We start from the raw sequence: 13,556 nt of genomic DNA, 5'->3' as shown, positions 1-13,556 counted from the left end.
TATCGGCATAGATGCGTAAAATGCCATCTGTCTGAATTGTTTATCGGGGCATACACTCACCGCACCGTTCGGCAAACGGTATTCGTCGTCTCTTTTATTCTCTAGTGTTCTTATGGGAAACTGCGAGTTTGACGTCTCACTCGCTGTTCATAAGGATGGTGGGAGAACAAAAGAGGTAAACATATAGCAGTACACACGGTCCGACTCAGAACAGTGTTGTCAAAGCAAATAACATTGAAACACATCGTTGCTTCGAAAATTATTGAAAAAGCTGTTTTTTCTGTTGTTTTTAATAAAGAAAAATTAATTATGAACTTACATTTCTCTTGAAATTATTGAACCACGTTTTCATCATTGGAGGTTTCAGTTAATTTCAAACCTATAATTCTTATTTCCAGAACCGAAACAGTGTCTTGGCAACACGATAGTTCATCAGTTATGCTGCAGCTGCTGTTACTGGTGAACAGGTTCCGTCAATTCAGAATTTGTTTTCAGTTTTGTTATAAAATAATAAAACTTTCGGCTAGTGACAAAGCCTTAGATAATATAAAAAAAGATAGTGAATAATATGGTATGTGACAATTGAGTGCTTGACTTTTAGAGTGGTTGTAATCAGTGCTGAAAAATGTGATGGATTCGTTAGTAGCGAGGTGGCGATTGCCTTCAGCAGCTGAAAAATGTACGTTTTTGGACAACAATTTTTAATTCATCATATTTCTTGTCGGAAAATCAGGAAATTGTGTTTGTGTGAATCAAATGTATGGTTAAGTGATTTGTGAAGATGATCCTATCAAAAGATTTTGAAAATATGAATAAAAAAAGTGCATTTTCGGCTCATTTAATCATAACTGATTAAAATAGGTGACACTGCTTAACTCGTTCCTTACCCTAAATGGTTCCGATAATGAGCGGACTCTCGAACGTGCATGCAGTTTTTACATCGGCGAGTGCAGGCAAAATGATCAATTAGTTCATGGGTTGATAGAAAAAGATTTGCTGTCGAGAGACTCGCCATCACGGGGATTGCGAGTATCGGGTCTAGAGTTGGGCTCGGAGCTTGTAATGGATCCGGAGATTTGGCCAGCTTGCCGGCTTGGGGGAGAATGTGCCAATACCACAGTGGTATTCGTTAAATGCACCGAGATAAAATCGGTGGCGACATTTCAAAAATGACTCGTGTCGTTTCTAGATCGGGGCATTATTTGTCCAAGAAATTTTCTTTTCAGCCATGGCAAAGTGACACTTTTCTAATATCAAGTGAAAACTGCAGTTAGCCGTTATAGAACTGCATGAAGAAATCAGTCATGTTCTCTGCTACGACACGCGATGAGGATGTCGGCCAAGTAGGGTTTAAATCCGTTTAAATACCTAGAATCATGCTGAAACGTGTAGACTCAACGCCAAACGGATATGTAAAAGCTTTCCTAAAATCTCTTCGATTTCGACTTGCGGGAAAACATCTGACAAATCAAATTATGTGAACAAAACGAGATCGAGATAATTCAGCCTAGATGTCCTCTGGCCATCAGACCGGTGTGATTCTTTCAGATCAGTTCTCGACAGATTCCAAGACACATACGACAACTTGGTGCTGTTTTGAAGTTATCTTGAAGCCGTTGAAGTTTTGCTTTACTTTCGGAACTACAGCGTTTGATACCGGGCGTAGTGAATAGATTGTAATTAAAAAAACAAACCCGAATTAATCCACCTAGCGGCGTGACCTAGCCTTTCTACTGCCACAATAATCATTATTTAATTTCTCAGGAACTTAATTGTAGATGTATAGATGTTATATTAGACTATATTTTTAAATATCCGTTCCGTATTCCTCCAAATCCTTATTTGCCAGTAAAATTCACAACGCATTGTGTAGAATAATTATATTTTCTTTCCTTGGGTGCGTAAATACATGTAAGCGTCATTTATGTTACTTGTTGAACACCTTATTTAGTTTTATAATATTTATAGAAAAATAATGTAAACACAAGAGATAATTTTTACAGACTTGAATGAATATGTATAGAAAATTAGAAATTAACCCTCTAACGGGTCTACAGACGGCCTTAACTTTCGGGCTTCAGAGCCACATACGAAACTTGTTTTGAATTGACAATATGAAGTATTTGTTCATAGCAGATTTTTTGATATTTTGATATTAATACCATGCATTCAAAAGTTAGCATCTTTGAAAAACAAGAGTTCAGAAAAATTATTATTATATTTCGCTTTTGAAGAAAAAGGACAAAGGACAGTACAACAAAATAATTGATCTCAAAATTTTACTATTGGTTTGCTTGGCTTCAATTTTGCAATATATCTGAATTAAAAAAAAATTACTAAAAAATTACTGAATAGAGCATTAGATATGAAAACGAGAAATGGAACTATTTCTTAGCTAGCGCTCCTTCAAAATGTCAAAAATTCTGTTCTGAACACATTTTGCATGATGTCAATTCAAAACAAATTTCGTATGCGGCTTTTGAGCTCCAAAAGCGAAGGCCGTCAACAGACCGCCTTACCCGTTAGAGGGTTTAATTAACTGCTTTTCTCCGCTTTTTGCTTTTCTTGTACAATTGTGAGTAACAGCAAGTGAAGAAAATGACAATTGAAATCTGGAATCAAAGAAAAGAAAAAACTTTTCGATCGAATCCCACTATTTAATAATTATTTGCGACAGATACGTAGTTCGCCTACGACGTGCAGGCTTCATCAGTGTCTTATTTCAAAGCGTATACGTATCTGTCGCGAATAAATATTAAATGTCGACCAACATTTGAAAGGGGCGGATAAGCCAACTGCCAAACAGAACGAGTGAGAGTTATTTTTTGCTGGAGCAGCATAGGAAAATGAACTCTCACTCGTTCTTTTTGACAGTTGGCTTATCCGCCCCTTTCAAATGTTAGTCGACAAATAGTGGAATTTAGTCGGTAAAAGTTTTTTCTTTTCTTTAATTTCAGAGTTCGTATTCCACTAAGAGGCGCATACATACATACATACATACATACATATATACATACATACATACATACATACACACATACATCACACACATCTCATACATTGAATACAATCAACATTTGATTGATATGTTTTGATTTCACACGTTTTAACGGTTTAATATATGGGGCTTAAATGTTAAAGTTTGAATAACTTTTGAATGAAGCGTCCGATTTTAAATAACTCGGTTTCGTTTGATAGATCTCAGCAGTAATTTTCAAATAATCATAAAATGTGTGATGTTTTTCATTAAATTAATGCTTATATGTTACATAAATATGTTTCAAATACTATTTTTTCACATTTCTTTATGTAACTTTCAAACTACAAGTCCAATCGTCATGAAATTTGGAAGTTAAGGGTTTGCAAAGCTCCTTTTTCATATGCAATCAATTTTGTTCAAATCGGTTAAGAGACCTATGAGATAATGAAGTCCCATATTTTTCGTATTTTTATACATAACTTTTGAACTAAAAGTCCGATCAGTATGAAATTCAATAGCGACCAATGGGACACCTAGACCTTTCATTTGACACTAAGAACATTAAAATCGGTCCAGCCATTTCCGAGAAAAGTGAGTGAGATTAAAAGCGTCACATACACACACCCACACATATACACACACACACACACACACACACACACACACACACACACACACACACACACACACACACACACACACACACACACACACACACACACACACACACACACACACACACACACACACACACACACACACACACACACACACACACACATACACACACACACACATACACACACACACACATACATACACACACACAGAAAATGCTCAGTTTTCGAAACTGAGTCGAATGGTATATAACATTCGGCCCGCAGGACCTTCTTTCCATTTCCGGTTTTCCAAGTGATTTCTATACCTTTATACTATATATTTATATAGTAGAAAGGCAAAAACATTCTGCTCTACAAAGATAATGATGCAGTATTTGACTACCAATTAGTTTAGACAGAGGTTTTTACGCTCAGCTTTTTACGGTAATGTTATACATATTGTAGCATTAGGTACAGAGAAGAAAGTTGTCCTTTAGCATATATGTTTGTGCATCAAGCGTCTCTAAATTCACCTCTAATTTTTATGAGACTCTTGAGTTGGAAATGCAAAATGTAATCCCATTTAGACCCACCCACTCCGAAAGGATTCATCTCGCATGGTGTGCTTATTTCTAACAGATTGTGATTGTACAAGACTCATCTTACTCAGCAGCACAATATTTCAAAAACCTTACCTAGTCCAACGGCACGGAAGTAAAACGTTCCTCCTGTCGGAAAACCGCTTTTCACAATTGCACCGGACCGCGTCGCGAGTGTTCCCCCCGCTGCAGCGTCGTCACTAATCAACTTTGCGAGGGATTAAAACTCCGTCCGTACAAATCCGTGCGTAAATTCAGTTCACCGTCGCGTCGTGCTGCTGTTCGGTTCGGTTCGCTTGTTTGTTCGCAAGATGCCTAGCGGAATGATATTTTCGCTTAACACCAGCAGCGGTACCTTCCTACCAATCGGTTCGTGATCTTGCAAAATTAGAACCACTCTGAAACGAGCAAAGATCCTCAGTAAGCTCCAATGATAACCAGGATAACCGGGGTGTGGAGAAGAAGCACCCTCAAACGATTTTTTTCACGCTACACGCTGGATTTCAATTAGCAGTTGGAAAATTTCACTCGTTTCTTCTTCTTTCGCTTCTATATTCCTTTAACGATTACACTTTTGATGTTTTCAATTCAAAACGAATTTCGACCAAACCACATTCCTTCGTTTCCCGTCACTGTTTGTAACGTAACGAGAGAGACCTTAATCATTTGGCGGCTTAGCCAACAACGTAGCGGTGTTTAATTCCTCAGAAATACATTCTCACATTACACACATTTTCGTTTTGTTCCGTACAAACCACTTCACACGAAATCACATTACAGCGTGGATTTTATTCGCTATTTTAGGCAGGGAAACGTCTGACATACGCATAATAAGCACAACACTAAACAAAGCCAGAAAAAAGTGGAAATACCACAGGTCGCTCTTAAAGTGCCGCAGAAATCCGATCCACCGGTGCGGATATCAAGTTTCACGATTGTTTTCAAGCCTGGTTACGCAGCCAGCAGCGGCAAGCAACCCGATCGGATGAATCGGAACAAACGGTGATTCTGCTGTTACGACTTTTGAGCGTTTGAATTTCGAAAGGGCTCCATCACTCTATGCGCCACATTTTTCCCCTTGAACCGGTCACGTTTCGCGCCTTGCCGCGTGTTACAGGTGGTGTCCAACAAAAGCCGGTCTTTGTTTCTCTCTGGTCCGCGCGAAGGAACTGCAATGATTGGCGGTAAACGATGACGGCAGTAGTAATGATGATAATGATGATGGCAGGAAAACTCCCCAGCCTATAGGACACTCGCCAAAGCTAACGTCCAAACACGTTCGCACCGGAGCACGCTTCGAAACGAACTGAAGCTGACTGCTGGCTGACTGACGGACGGACTGACTGCGTTTCGCGTCGCGGTTGGGACCAACCAAGCCAACCCAACCAAACAGGGACGGCACAACCATCAGAGCGGTCGGTCGTTGGCGTAAATTTGGCCTACGACGACGACGACGACAACAACATCACAGCAGGCTAGGCTGGTTTTCCACCCCTTCACAAAAGCGTCGTCGTCGTCGCAATCGGTGGGTGGTGAAATTTTGTTGTTTTTCGCCCTGCGATGGTCCCCTCGTTGTACGAACGTAAACACAAGGGAGGAAAAGCGATCCTAAAAATGTACAGACCGGCCCGGTTAAGGATTGCCGCGTGCGCGTGTGAGTGTGTGTTTGTGTGGATTGTGCCGGTGAGCGATTGTTTATAGGTGAATGTTTTATGTGTGTTGGCACGTAGGCGTAAGAAGATACAATCAAAACGAAGACGAGGGTGGTGAAAACCGTTTTATGAATGAGGGAGATCAATATCGTATTGGTAGAAAGTCTACTCGTACAGGGAGGAAATTCGACGCGCTTCTTTGTTTTTATTATCTGATTGATTATTGTCTAATTGGAGAGTACCATGTCATTACAAAACTGAAAGTTATTTACTAGGGAAAACACTAATAAACAAAAGCGAAAAATATCGCCTTCGAATGTCAGTCAACATCTAAATTCACTATTTTTAGCATTGCTGGATTAACCCAACACCGAACAGCTACCATGCCAACAGAAGCTAATTACTACCGCTAATTTATCGGAGTACTCAACCGCACAAAATTAACAGCCGTCGCGTGCTCCGGTCGGAACCGCTTAAATTTACAGGTAAGCGGTAGGTGGCATGATGTTGTTACATTTACTTACGAAAACTTGCCCACCGCTTGGCACCGACAATAAATAATGCTCTCGGCTGCGGGGTGCGCGCATGTGCACCAAATTTACACCCCCTATTTGTTAGGACCATCAGCAAGCAGCGTGCGGACAACGGAATAGAATAGACACCACCAAAACACCGCTGCTGCTGCTGTCAGCAAAGTATCGATACCGAAATGCAGTCATCATCATTAGCATCATCAATGAAAGCAATAAGAGAAGGGAGCTAACAATTTCGGAACAATCATCGTTAGTCAATGATGATAGACAGACAGTAGGTATGCAGCGTGTATCGTTAGATTCTGATTAGTTTTTTTTTGTTCAACGATAGTAGGCGATGAGAAAGTATTTGCAGTTTCATTTGGGACAAAAACAAAATATACAAATCAGAAGAAGGGACGAAACGGCATTCATTCAGAGGGTAATAAAATCGAGGGTGATTTTATGTTAAACCGATTACAATGCAGTTCTCCTAAGTTTTCACTTTCTATTCTTTCCTCTTCTAGTTTCTCTATTGCTTCCGGATACGATGTACGATTTTTTTCATTCAACACCATTATTCTCTTACACTTTTAAATATTCACAAGATTTATTATTTATTTTGTTGACCTCTAAGCGAAATTAATTTTTATTATTATTTTTATTATTACTATAGAGGCAGCATAATATAGTTTTGAAATTCGAAAACTAAGAATTTCAAAACTATATTATGCTGCCTCTATAGTCTTTGCCTCCCTTCCATCCCCTAATTGAAATTATAGTACTGAAATCCGGACGGTATCAGTATCCAGGCTTTACTAATTTATCCATATTAAGTAACAATATTTGGAATTTATGAGGTGAACCTACTTGAACGATGTTAGATATATGCAAAGTTAGCTATAATAATCTAATATCGTTCAAAATTATTCGGTGGTTAACAGGTAAGTAGGCTGCGCAAAATAACTTAAATAAATTCAAACGTAACGTTAGTGTCAAAAAGTGTCTTTTCCCTGCGACTTTCTTCAGATTAGCAAAAATTAGGTAGTGCATTTAAGCATGTTGTGAGATGTTTTTAAATCCGGACAAGTTTGACTTGGTTCCAGGAAGATCCTAATTATGGTATACTGGAATGACAGGAAAACGAGCGAATTAGACGCTATAGGGCTGACGGCTGTGCTATTCTGCTACCTTAGGTAAGGAAGGGTGATACCTTCCCGAAACGACGAGTAGGCTAATGGTACAGCTGCCTTCCGTCCCGTTAAAACCGTGGCTGGTCTCTAGGTACGTTCAAAGCTCGTCACTCACGTCATACTGCGGTGGTGTAGGCTCAGATGATATATTCCTGTCTTACGCTGATCGGGTGCTGACATCCCTATCCCCATGAAGGATAAGGGGGAGTGTCATTAGCCATGGCCGCCCTGCTTGCATAGATCACCATGGGATCGTAAAGGCGACTGCACAAATACGAGCGGAGTTAGCGGCCTAGAGTTGGGACCCAACAGAAATTATCAATTCAACCAACCAACACAATGAAGATGGAGATAGCGGCACGAAGGAGAGACAGTAGAATCAATATATATATATATATAGAATGCCAGTGTCGCTGCAGTGCTCGTGGTAAACATCACACATTTGAAAATTACGTATTTACACTGTATGCGCATATGTGTGAGTGATCGATTCGAAACGGGAATCTGATTGTCAAACTAAAAAGGCAACCCAATAAAAAATCCTTCTGCTTTTCCGTAAATCACGTAGGATAAATCACCCGATTTGGTCGTTTTGGGGTATTTCGTCGACAGGAAATGTTTCTATTGGGCAATTTGACAATGTAGTTCCCGTATCCAAGACACGAACCAGCAACATGTTTGCCACCAAAATATCCATGAAACACCAGCGACACTGGCATTCTATATATATTGATTATACTGGAGAGACCCAAGAGCAGAGCTGCCAAAAATACAGATATTTGTGCATGCATAAATTTGGGACCCATCAATTATTTCACTTGCTGTGATTTCTGGCTCTACTAATGTTCCTGAATTTTAAAGTACTTCATAAACTATTTATGTTATTTAAAAGATTAGATCGAGAAAATAAAATAATCCGGAGAAAATGGTAGGGTCCCAAATTTATGCATGCACAAATATCTGTATTTATGGCAGCTCTGCCCAAGAGTATGAATACACCCCAAAACAAAAACAGCAACGGCTGTACGCCACAGGAGGAAAGAAAAGACCTCCAGTAGTGAATTCTCGCACGGACAAAAGAAAAAGGAAAACGCCTGGTGAGGTAGAGGAGCAAAAGAAAACTAAGAACCAGAGATGCCAGAAGTGAAAACATGTCTTCCTTTTGAAGACATTTTTGTTACAAAAAAGTGAAATGTCTTCACTTGAAGACATGTCTTCACATGTCTTCACCATGCAGTTTAAATGGGCGGAAAGCCGAAGGAAGACAAATGAAGACATTTTTCCTTGATTCGTGACGACTTTTCAAAAAATCACCTGGCATCCCTGCTAAGAACGAAGAGGGAGACAATCTGGACCAAGGCGAATGTAGTGGCTGACGTACCGTCGCAAGCCAGAAGAATACGAAGCAGAAACAAAATGGAGTGGGGAATGGCGATCAGAAGAAACCTAGGCCTCGCGAGGCCTCGGCGGGAAAGGATTAAGGGTGATGCGCTGGTTGTCGAAGCGAACGCAACGTATTGTACGCAGCGTTCCTCCGAAACGTCAGAGAAGCCCCGGAGTTGAAGGAACTCGGAGAGAAAGTGGTAAGAACCAGGCGAACTCAAAAGGAAGAGATGCTTTTTGAGCTGAAAAAGTATCCATCAGTTAAGAGCGCGGCTTTCAAGGATCTTGTTGCCAAAGCACTTGAAGATGAAGCGAACGTGAAAGCGCTTTCCCAAGAAACCGTGATCGAGTGCAGGCACCTGGACGAGATCGCGACAGAACAGGAGTTAAGGAATACGTTGAAGGTGCAGTGCGAATTGGGCGACGTATGGTAATACGGCTCAGGAAGGCATATGGGGGAACGTAGACGGCGACGATTCGTCACTCAGCGGTAGCAGTGCCCAAGCTACTGATGAAGGGTAAAATTAAAGTTGGGTGGTCAGTGTGTGTTCTGAAACCCATGCCTCGTGTGACCAAGGAAATGGAACGTTGTTTCAGGTGCTGGGGCTTCGGCCATCAGGCGCGTAATTGTGAAGGTCCGGATAGATCCAGATCGTGTCGGAAATGCGGCGAGAATGACCATTTTGCAAGCGACTGCGCAAAGCCACCGAGGTGTATGCTCTGCAAAAATTCAGAGAGAAATGACCACACGACGGAAGGCTTTTGTGGCAGTCGACAACGGAGCCGTTGTGCGACGCCGCACCGTGGGATGAAGCCCAAATCTAGGTGGACAAAAGTAATTACGCTAAAACCGTTAGTCCTAGGTATATAGTATGTTCGGAGTAAATTTGTTATTTTAACTTCCGCATTTTTTAGTGTATATGACATTAGGGTGACCATCATAGTAAGCGAGTGCAAAATATAAACTTATTTATGGCTTAAGTTAGCTGAATAAAATGTTCAACAAAGTTAAAGAACATCAAATTTTAAGTAATTTTGCCAAAGAAATTAAAGTTCTATCTCTTATGGTTGATGGGTTGGAGTGAATCTAAAAATCCGTTTTTTCTTTATATCTTCTTTCGTATTTATTTCTCAAAAGTCAAGCCTTCTGAGCACTTTCACACGCATGGAAAACGCACATTTTGTTTGAAGGAATCAAGTTGCTATCTCCTTCGGTTCCGAAGCTACAGGTATTTTTTCTAAAAAAAATATGGTTTTTTCAAATGTCAATAATGAAATGTAATGTATGGGGGACTCCGTAGCCGCAAGGTTACCGAGTCTGCTTTGACAAGCGAGTGGTCGTGGGTTCGAATCTTAGTAGAATCAAGCCATTCGATGTCAAGTGACTTTAGCATGGGTTTATTCTCAGGCCCCTCCATTTACCCTTCCTTCGTGCTGAATTCTATATTTACCCTCTGAAGCCTCTTGACAGTGCAAATGTCCCTCCTATAGTTAAGTGTACTGGTCAGAGGTACGAATGAGTCCTCGCCAGGGACGGCTATAATATGGGATAGTGCTGGCAGCGAGGAATAAGTGGGTAAAGTAGATTAAGCTTTGAAGGAAGGGTAAACCCCAATACACGCAAGCACGCATAAAATTTAATAAGCATATCGCTCACTCAATAGCGATTATAGCAAAAAGAAATGCAGTGCAGGTCATACAGCAAACACCCGGGCGATATTACAATAGATCAACTATACTGGTCGCAGTAATGAGTCCACACATGGAAAAAAAATGTCAATAACGTAAAAACTGCTCAAAAGCAGCAAACCAAATTTAGTATAAATGTTTAGTAATCTATTGACCTCCGAAATTAATTGAGATCTCATCGGTCCAGGTCGGCCCTTTTTTGCTAGACCGTATTGAATATTGAAGTAAAAATTACCGTTTTACTTACCAAAATCACAATTTTTACGTAAACAGAATGGATTAGAAAAACGAAAATAAGTCTAAATGCTTGTTTTTAAATATTGGTTTTAAATATTAAGTATCGGCCGGCGAAATCCGGCGATAAGATAGACAGCTAGAACCTACGAGCGGAAGTGGGAGACTACGGCCTTTGACAGAGATCTTTTCGTCAAGGCACTCCGGGTTGACGGTGGAAGATCGATCGTGAATGAGAACGAGTTGACGGATATATTGGTTAGGGCATGTGATGCTACCATGCCCAGAAAACAGGAACCAAGAAAAGAGCGGTCACCGGCTTATTGGAGGAATGTAGCAATTAGCAACCATCGTGCTAGTTGTCCCAGAAGACACATCCAAAGAGCCAGAACTGTAGCAGATCGGGAAGAGCGTAGCGCGGCATTTAGAGTGGCCAGGGTTGCATTAGAACGGGAGATAAAATAAAGTAAACGCAACTGCTTCAAGGAGCTGTGCCAAGAAGCTGACACCAACCCCTAGGGTGACGCATACCGAATCGTTATGGCGAAAGTAAAAGGTCCTGTGACAACTAGGGAGTTGTGTCCGAATAAGCTGAAGGCTATCGTGGAGGGACTGTTTCCAACGCACTGCCCTACGATGTGACCAACAATACCGTACGGCCCAGAAGAGATGGCTAGCGCTGATGGTCTGCAAGTCTCCATCGATGAAATTAATGGCAGTGACAAGACAGCTAGATATGAAGAAGGCCCCTGGTCCTGATGGGTTTCCTAACGTGGCTCTTAAGACAACAATACGACCGTTCCCGGATTTGTTCAGGACCGTGCTGCAGAAATGCTTAGAAAATGGTAACTTCCCGGACAGATGGAAGATCCAGAAGCTAGTGCTGTTGCCGGAGCCAGGAAAGCCTGCGTGGAATCCAGCGTCATACAGACCGATTATGTCTACTGGATACAAGCGGAAAACTCCTGGAAAGGATAATCCTGAATAGACTTACAAGGCATACTGAAGGATGCAATTCGGACAGTGATCGAGCGAGCCGAGAAGTCGTCCAAACAGAGGCGAAAAGGAGATCGTTTTTGCGCCGTTGTAATGATGGACGTAAAAAACTAGTGTGCCATCATCGATACTGCGGTATGGAGGTCCAGCCTGGATCGCATACTACGATCGAAGTGGAATCGCGTGAAACTGAATAATACCTTCCGACTCATGGCTGTAAGAGCCACCAATCCCGATTAGCAGACAATCTTAACAGACGCATCGAGGCAGTGACGAGCGTGACGGAGCAAACCAAGCTTGGACAGAAACACTACGAGGACGGCCGTGAGAGAATGGAAGTCATGACGGTCGCCATCTTTGGATCGGTACACGTCTCGACAGGTGCAAGGAAAGTGGTCGGTGAAAAAGCACGTAGTAGCAACAAGAATAGCAGAACCCTGCGAGGGTGAATGTGAAGAAGTAGACGTTATGACAGTCGTCATCTCCGGATCGGGGTGTACAGACACAGCCTCCCGCCGAAGTAATACTTAACGGTACTTCCGGGGGTTAAGGTCAGACGCCCGTGAGGGTTTTAATGGGTTAGAGTCCCACACTATGCCACGTAATGTGGCAATACATCATTAGTGTGCCTGGCATTGAACGTTTCCTCACGTAAAAAAACAGACAGACCAATGCAAGCTCCCGAAGCTAGTGCTACTGCCAAAGCCAGGAAAGCCTGCAGGGGATCCAGCGTCATACACCGGTCGATACGTCTGCTGAATTCATGATGCGGGAAACTCCTAGAGAAGATTATCCTAAACAGACTGACGAGGTCATGGAAGGGGAATACGGTCTGTCGAACATGCAGTTCGGGTTCCGGAAAGATAAGTCTACTGTGGATGCTATCCGTACAGTAGCCGGTGAGCCGCAAAGTCCTCCAAACAAAAACGTAGAGGACATAAAAAAAAACGCTTTTAACAGTGCCAGCTAGGAGGCCATCGCCAAATAATTGTAAAGCCGTAAAGTGGGCAGAAATCATTATCGGAGAGCACGTAATTACATCAACGCGTATGCTTAAGCATCTTGGAGTAATGATTGATGATAGGTTTATCTTCAACGGCCACGTCGACTGCACTTGTGAGAAGGTAGCAAAGTCCAGAATTTAACCAGAAATTAGCCAGAATTATGCCAAATAGGTACGGACCCAGCAGCAGCAAATGGCGATTACTACCTAGCGGAGCCCCAGCCTAGTTCGCAGGGCTGCGAACCAAGCGGAAGCGCGCAAGGTTAAATAGTACCTTCCAGCTTATGGCCGTGGGAGTGCCAGTGCGTACAGAACCATATCATCGGAGGCAGTATGTGTTATCGCCGGAATGCTTCCCATCTACATCGTTCTGGAGGAAGATAACGAATGCAACAAACGAAGACACGAAGCTGGTGAAAGAGGAACCGTTGGTTAAACGATAGCAGGATTGAATCAGAGTCGAGAAAGATAGATGGATGTGTAACCTAATACCGATTTTTTCGACCTGGTTGAACAGGAAGCAAGGGCAAGTCAGCTTCCCCTTGACGTAGTTTCTGTTGGGGCACGGTTGTTTCAGGCAATACCTGCAACGTTTCGGACACACAGCCACACCTGCCTGTCCAGAATTCGGAGAGGTAGAAGAAAGTTATACTTAGCGCGCTAGTTCTGGCGGGGATTGGGTTAGGCGCCCGTGAGGTTTTGAGTGGATTAGAGTC

Source organism: Sabethes cyaneus, chromosome 3 (assembly GCF_943734655.1).
Source record: "Sabethes cyaneus chromosome 3, idSabCyanKW18_F2, whole genome shotgun sequence".
Taxonomy (NCBI): Eukaryota; Metazoa; Arthropoda; class Insecta; order Diptera; family Culicidae; genus Sabethes; species Sabethes cyaneus.
This window is presented reverse-complemented; position numbering follows the sequence as displayed.